The sequence below is a fragment of the Malaclemys terrapin genome, chromosome 4 (assembly GCF_027887155.1).
Source record: "Malaclemys terrapin pileata isolate rMalTer1 chromosome 4, rMalTer1.hap1, whole genome shotgun sequence".
Lineage (NCBI taxonomy): Eukaryota > Metazoa > Chordata > Testudines > Emydidae > Malaclemys > Malaclemys terrapin.
In genome coordinates, this window is record NC_071508.1 from 121,905,681 (window position 1) to 121,913,052 (window position 7,372).

A 7,372-nucleotide genomic window follows, 5' to 3' on the forward strand; every position below is an offset into this window, starting at 1 on the left:
GAGACAGTGACAGCAGAGAGGATTTTAGTCTCTTTCTCCTAGCATCCTGTGGGAGTAGGTGTGGTTTCCTGATGCTGGTTGGCAACAGCTGCTGCTGCCTTGGTCTTGCTATTCTGTTATGCTTTTTTCATATAAACAGTTCAGCAATATAGCTGGAAAATCTTTTATACATCTCTCTAGAATGTCACTTCATCTCACTTTAATTTGAATTGCCTCATAAACCAGCATTTGCTCAGCTACTAAAGGAGTTATTGACTGCACAACTTTTGCAGGCAATAAGGTAGATATTCTGAAAATCCTTGGTTCAGGATATCAAGAAGTTTTTGGATTTCACTTTTGAAATGAGTAAAAAAAATTTCCCCACAGAACTCTTTCCTATACACGTTTTGTAGTTGCCATAACACTTAATTAGAAAAATACACCCAGCAGCTGTTTAAAAAACAAACATTCAAAAAGGAACAAATTAACTCAATTCAGCCAGCCACAAAAATGCTGCTTTTGATCCTCCATCCTTCCATACTTAATTGTTTTACAGAGAGTTATGCAGTACATACTAACTCATTAAAGAATTGTTACATTTGTATAGTGAATGTGTATGGGGAGGAGAGAGATTTCAGCATGAGACTGTCTCATTTCTTAAGCATTTTGTTGTAAACAAAGCTACAGATTTTGAATGGGAGCTGGCTGGGGAGTGATTTTTCTCTAGCAGCAGTGCTGTCATTCAGTTTGTCACATTTTCATTAAAATATACCTTTCTCCCATCCAGCTTTATATACATATATACATGTACACACACACAGACACATTTATGAAAACTGTCTTAGCTGTCAGCCTGCTTCAGGCTAAAACTTGTCAAACAGGTGCTCTGAGCTTTTTTTTTTCTGGTAAATGGCAAAACACAACAGTGATTTCAGATGGGTTTTTATTGAACTACTGCCAGGTTTTGTTGTTGTTGTGTGTATATGTGTGTGCAGCATAGTGTAATAAACTCTGAATGCTTGGGGAGATTTATATTTTAACTTAGATAGGTTTCTTTTAATAACTGTGTTTAATAGATTTAACTACATCAGACATGCCTACACACAAGCTCCAGGTGTCCTTATGATTAATTAAACTCATAATCACATGGTGATAGCCATCCAGCAGCGTAAGAATAGTTGTATGGAAAGAAAATAACTTTTGTTGATTTACTGACTGAATTAATTTATCTCTTCCATTGCCAAGTAAGATGTTTTACGGAAGCATAATTAACGTGAAAATAAGCTATTATGCAGAATATTTTCCAAACAAATGAGTTTCTAGTGAAAGACCCTGCCATTTCACCCCCAATTTAGGGTGTAATTCTTTTGATTTACGCTACACACATATATAAAAAGCATACATTAACAGAACATCATTAAGATTGAAAAGTGAAGCTCTCAAAAGTTAGGAAATGCCAGAATTAAGGTTGTCTGTGCAACCTTAATTTGGGCCCCTTGGGCATTGTGATGAATCATCCCTGAGTTGCCTCTGAGCCTGCCTAAGCCTAAGATACCTGTGAGCCTGAACCTACCTAAACCTGATGGTTCATCCCTGAGTCAGTGAGTGTGATGAGTCAGCAGAAGCAATTTCCTTCAGGTCTGTTGACAGGCCCCATGCCATTCAACCAGGGTTCAGCCAATCCAGAGACAAGGACCCACCCAGGTGATCCCAAGACAGGTATATAGGCTCCTGGGGGAAGTACTTTCTCTTGTCTGCTCAATATCATTAGCTGGATGGGACTACTCCCATTATCAGTAGCTTCAAGAGTGTGACCATGCTCCTGTTCCACGCCCTGCCCCTTGCTTCTTCTCCAGCTCTAGTCACCCTTGCTCCTGTGCCTGTTTCCATGCTAGCCAATACCTGTTCCAGCCTGCATCTACTCCTGTCTCAGCTGGTTGTCCAGCAATTCTGATGTGTATATAGGTTACTCTTTAATTACATGATCACATACTATTTTTCCCTCATGTGGCATCATAATGACACCCACATGGGGCACCAGTAAGGTTGGAACCTTTAGGTTCAGACCTCTTCTACTTGAGCGAATGGCGTAACTGATAGCAGCAGTAGTAGCACCACTGGGGGAGATGGGACAGTTTGCCAATGTGTTTCATAGTTATTTGCTGACAGCAGAGAATGCTGAGACTCGGAAATCCGGAGTTCCGTTCCAGGCTCTGGAGGTGAATGTGCTCTAGCTGACACAAACTCTTCTGACCATTCCCCCAATGTGTGACTCTCTTCTACTCTATCCCCTACACTCTGCCTTTGTTCTGTCTCTTCCTCACACTGGCTCCTCATCCCAGCACCAGTCTCCATACCTCAGGCTTTCCATCCCACTTTCTGCCTCATTGCCCAGTAAGTCCTAATCTTACCCTTTTGGACTCCGTCACCGTCACAGTTTCCCAGTCCCAGTCCCAGTCTCGTTGCCCTCCCAGTTCCCCAACCCCCCACATCTCCTCATCCAATCTGTCTCTCACTCTGACCCAGACCTCCAGTTTCCACACCCCCTACATAACCCATACCCACTGGCTCCCAGTCCTAATCTACCTCCATATGCTCATCCAATCACAATGTCCCTGGCTCCCTGGCTTCTTGTCCCAGTCTCTTCGCCTAACCAGTCTTGGTTCTTCCCCTGTACACTGGCTCCTTCAGATCTGTTTCTTCTTTCCCCTCATCACCTTCTCCCTGTCCTATGCATTCTCAGTCCCAGTCTCCTTTCCCAGGCGGTCTCAGTCTTCTGTCCTTTCCCTGCCCCTGGGTTTCTCATGTGATCTCAGTCTTCCTTGCCATCGACTGGCTCTCTTTTCCTCCTGCCTTGTGGCCATCCCTGGCTCCCAGTCCCAGTCCATTGCACAGCAAATCACAGTCTTCTCCCCTCCCTTTACCCCACCACTCCCTGTTCTAGTCTTCTGCCTCTGGCTTCCAGCCTCAATTCTAGTTTCCTTGATCAGCAAGTTTCTGCTTCTTCCCAGGCTCCTTGTTCCACTCTATTACCCCCTCCCATCCTTCTGCCTACATATCTGGCTTTTGTCCCCCCTGCATTCAGATCAGGCAACTTCCTTCCCCAGAGTTGCCTGAGCTCAGCAGAGGGGTCACCGAGAGCACAGGAGAGTCTCCCTGGTCTCACTTCCAGTGCCTGGACATGGATCAGCCTGCAGAAGCCCAAGGTTCAATTGCAGGGAAAGTCCTGCTTATCTCAGGGCTGGAGTATGCCCAGGGCAGATGGACACTTCAGGGAAGTTGGCTAATCTAACTAAGAAATCTAAGAATTCTCTATTAAACATGTGTGAACTGTGGTTTTCCAAAGGCTTATAATTTGGTCCTATTTGGACAGTTTTTCATGGGGAGGCAAAAGGCACATCCCCGACACAAAGGCCTCCCTCTGCCAAATTTCAAGTCCCTGCTCAAAAGCATGAGGCACTAGAGCTTCTCAAAGAAAAGGTCACCAGAATTGTTAACATGGGCAACACAATTTATTTGTCTTTATTCTTGGAAAAAAACTGAACTGTTTTGGCTGAAATTTTCCAAAATATTTAAGCCTGACAGACCCCCAGCATGGAAAATTTCAGCCCAAACAATTATACCTGGTAAAGTTATAAGCAACTGAAAGGAGGGTCTTATAATGGGAAATGTTGAGCAACCTTAAAAATAATCAGTTCTACCCACCCCTCCTATAATCACTACAATGCTCATCACCATAATATTGAAGTACTATGGAAGAGACAAATGAAAATTACAATTTCCCTGAAAGGAAAGAGGAATAGCAATACAGTATTTCAGAAATAATGATAACATTTTTGTTGGTTAAGGAATGTTGAAAATATGTTATTCTTGTTTTAGTTACTTATTTTTCAGTGTTACTGACCAGGCTAGAGATAATTAGAACACATCTACATTTGTGGACGACTGCCTCTTCCTACATTTGAAATAGTGCTTTTATCTCACTATTTGCTGCTATTTATGTCAGTGTAGAAATTGCATGATAAAGTCCTGCTCCACTCGAGGTCAATAAGAGGATTACAATTAAATTTCTTGAGAGCCAGATCAGTCTCTCTCTCTATATATATAAGCACTCCCACATATTATAGACGTTTCACCAACTACTAAAATGCAGTCACCTCAAGGTTGGAATGTGGTAGCTTTTTAAGGGCCCACTCTTGCCATCATGTTGTTCCCATTGAAGACAGATGAATTAAGGGTAGCAGGCTAGAGCCCTGATGTCATACATCACTGCTACATAACAGTTTGGAACAAGATGGGGGCAGCTGTGTACTGTATACAGTTGAATCTGCAGAGACATATAAGCAGGTAGAATGTTCATTACCTAAACCGGATTTTAGTCAGGACAGAAGTGCTAACAACACTACTCTGACAAAATGTGCCATTGAATTTGTAATGAATGGTCAGAAAGTCAGTTTTACATCTCAGCTGAAAGGCAGCATGTCCAATAATACCGTGTTGGGGACTGGTTCAGTTTTGGCTCAATCTTTATTCCCTTGTGTTCCCACCCATTAAATCTTCCCGGTCTCATAAAATAGAGTAGTTGTCAGTGGTTCACAGTTAAGCTGGAAGGGTATATCAAATGGGGTCCCACTGGGATCAGTTCTGGGTCTGGTTCTGTTTAATATCTTCATCAATAATTTAGATAATGGCATAGAGAGTACACTTATAGAGTTTGAGGATGATACCAAGATGGGAGGGGTTGCAAGCACTTTGGAGGATAGGATTAAAATGATCTGGACAAACTGGATAAATGGTCTGAAGTAAATAGGATGAAATTCAATAAGGACAAATGCAAAGTACTCCACGTAGGAAGGAACAATCAGTTGAACACATACAAAATGGGAAATGAAGGAAAGAGATCTAGGTGTTACATTGGATCACAAGCTAAATATCAGTCAACAGTGTAACACTTGCAAAAAGAAAAAAGAAAACATCATTCTGGGATTTTTTAGCAGGAAGACACAAGAAGTAATTCTGCTCATTATGCCTCAATTGGAGTGTTTTGTCCAGTTTTGTGAACCACATTTCAGGAAAGATGTGAACAAATTGGAGAAAGTCCAGAGAACAGCAACAAAAATAATTAAAAGTCTAGAAAACATGACCTATGAGGGAAGATTGAAAAAATTGGGTTTGTTTAGTCTGGAGAAGAGAAAATACTGAGGAGGGGGAATGATAATAGTTTTCAAGTACATAAAAGCTTGTTATAAGAAGGAGGGAGAAAAATTGTTCTCTTTAATGTCTGAGGGTAGAACAAGAAGCAATGAGCTTAAATTGCAGCAAGGGCTGTTTAGATTGGACATTAGGAAAAATTTCCTGTCAGGGTGGTTAAGCACTGGAATAAATTGCCTAGGGAGGTTGTGGAATTTCTATCACTGGAGATTTTTAAGAGCAGGTTAGACAAACACCTGTCAGGGTTGGTTTAGATAATACTTAGTCCTGCCATGAGTGCAGGACACTAGACTAGAAGACCTATTGAGGTTCCTTACATTCCTACTATTCTATGATTCTATGAAACATAGAAACTGGAAATGGACCTAGCAGGTCATTTATTCTATCACCCTGGCATTCTACACTTTTATACATAAATACTTTATCATGGCCTAAAGTTTTACAATATTATTATTTATATAGTGACCAGGCAGCACCAGAGGATTCCAAGTAAATTAGCTTTTCATTCTCAAGATGGGGAAACACCCTTGTTAGACAAATTGACATAAATGCAGAGGACTCCAAAGGACTGTGGGACACTCTTTGGAGCTCTAGTTCAAGGAAACAGCCAATGAACACAACACATAAGGAGCAATTAAGGAAAACTAGATGTTCATCTAATTCTGCTGTGGCGGAATTCATTTCACTAGCAAAGTGCTTTAGAGGAGATGCTGAAGAAAAGGATTACTATTTTTAAAGAAGAGTCTCTGTTGACAAAGAGACCCTGTCCCAGATTACAAGATGGCTGTGAAAGCCTGAAGAAAAACTATGCTAAAAGTACACATCTGAAAAGTCGTTTACATGACAGACATCTCTGTGTGTTCAGAATTCTTCCCATGCTGTTCCCATTATTCAACAAAATCTTCTGGAGGAGAAGATAAGACTGGTGAAGCAGACTCAAGAGAAAGGAGAGCTATTTCAAAGATTCAAACTGGTCAAAGTGTACAAGTCCAAGAATAATTTGTCAGATTTGCAGCCTTTAACAGCCAAATGGAGCAGCATCACCCAGAGTGATGCTTTATGAGCTCCAATCAGCCTTGTCTGTACTCTGCAGATGGCAAGAAACTGAGATTTGCTATGTTGATAGACAATTTTGGATTAGAAGACCAATTACTTCACTACAGAAGAATAGAAGAAGACTTTATAGCTACATAGTCTTTACTTACAAAACTCACAGTTATAAAAACAATGGCTTCAGAAAAGGCTGAATAAATTCTGATTGCATCAGAAGTATTACATCATCATGCTACTCTGTGCTGGACTAGTGGATTGTGCTAATAGACTGTTCTTAAAATCATGTATTAGATGCAGCATGTATAAGAGACAGTTATTTTCTGGAGAGGATTAACTGTTGTGGACTGATGTAGCAAAAGCTGAGTCATATTGAGAAAACTGCCATTAGTGAATATGAAGAAATATGAAAATAAAATCTAGTAATATGGCTATTGATGGGTTTTACACGGTACATTCTCTTGCTCATTATGAAATAATGGAGTCAAGTTAGGTGCTGCTTCTAATTATACTAAGATGTGGAAGAATTGTACCCTTTGTTCATGGGGTACAAAATCTCCATCTTCAGAAAGCTTCTTCCAACTGCCAGTCAGCTGATGCCAGCATTCTAAGGGTTATCATAGACTATCAGGGTTGGAAGGGACCTTAGGAGATCATCTAGTCTAACCCCCTGTTCAAAGCAGGACCAATCCCCAATTAAATCATCCAACAGATTTTTGCCCCATATCCCTAAATGGCCCCCTTCACAGATTGAACTCACAACCCTGGGTTTAGCAGGCCAATGCTCAAACCACTGAGCTATCCCTCCTCCCCAGTACTGCAGTAATCAATTTGCACATTCTTAATTACTAAAGTAACATTGAGGTCTTTTACATGGCTTTATTTCCTGTGATTTTATTAGAATAGAACCTATTTATATAATAACATAGGTGATGTTGGCAGTTTACAGACATAATAAATTCTCGACCCAAGTGGAATCTAACCTAATTAAAACAAATAACACACTGATGATGGGAAGAGATCATATGGCTGGATTTGGGTGTGTGGGAAAAAGGAAAAAAAAATGAGGGGCCTGAAACATTTTTGGAGAGTTATTGCTATTTGCGCACTATTTTTGTATATATTTTCAAAA

The 7,372-nt window shown here is 40.7% G+C and overlaps 1 pseudogene; it reads left to right on the plus strand.

Annotated features, from left to right (window-relative positions):
• The first annotated feature begins 2,063 nt into the window (after window positions 1-2,063).
• LOC128836155 (swi5-dependent recombination DNA repair protein 1 homolog) lies at window positions 2,064-6,612 on the plus strand (annotated as a pseudogene).
• Window positions 6,613-7,372: the final 760 nt, after the last annotated feature.